Genomic DNA, 746 nt, shown 5'->3' with positions numbered 1-746 from the left:
AAAGTGAGAACTGTTTGGGAAAGTGGAAAAGCTGCTGAGGTTTTTCTGCAGACTCTGCAGAAGGAGTGTCTGTATGACTAGACTTGCAGTTTGGGCAATTAGGATTTTATTAAATCTGCTTTCTTTACAAAAGTATCGATCACTTGAATTATGATACTGGCACTAACTACTTTTAAAAGCAACTGAAAATACTCTTCAATACTTTGTTACAGAGAACTGTTTAACCTAAGGATTTTCCAGCAATCTGGAAATGTTGTTACTAACAAAAAGGTTTTTTGAATTTCATTAGCATTTAACAGAAAACGTGAGTCTCTGTGGTTTTGGTCTACACGAAACTCTTCCAGATGCGTTATAACTGTGGTGTTTCAGGAAGAAAACAATGAGAGGTTCAAGAATAATCAGAGCCAGACAGTAGTTTTGTTGTCTCTGTAGGAGTAGAGGTAAATGATGTATTAGAGCAGGCTGCGGGCGGTAGGTAGTAGTAACTCTTGGTGATCGCACAGTAACTCTTGGTGAGCTGAGAACCAGGCAGCACCACAGTAAGAAATTTGAAAGCGTAATCGATTAATTTTTAGTCATAAGCCAGAGGGCTGGAGTACCCCACGGAGCCTGTTCTTGCGGCACCGCTTGAGCTAAGTCAGGAGAGAGCACTGGAAATTGCTCAGGAGCTGCGAACCAAACAGCCCCGCTTTGGGGGCACGAAACTGGCAGCGGGGACAGGAGCACCTCCAGCCGGCAGAGCGCTG

Source organism: Corvus brachyrhynchos, unplaced genomic scaffold (genome assembly GCF_000691975.1).
Source record: "Corvus brachyrhynchos isolate BGI_N302 unplaced genomic scaffold, ASM69197v1 scaffold48, whole genome shotgun sequence".
NCBI classification, from domain to species: domain Eukaryota; kingdom Metazoa; phylum Chordata; class Aves; order Passeriformes; family Corvidae; genus Corvus; species Corvus brachyrhynchos.
The sequence above is the reverse complement of the archived record's forward strand: the minus strand, read 5'-3'. Positions refer to the sequence as shown.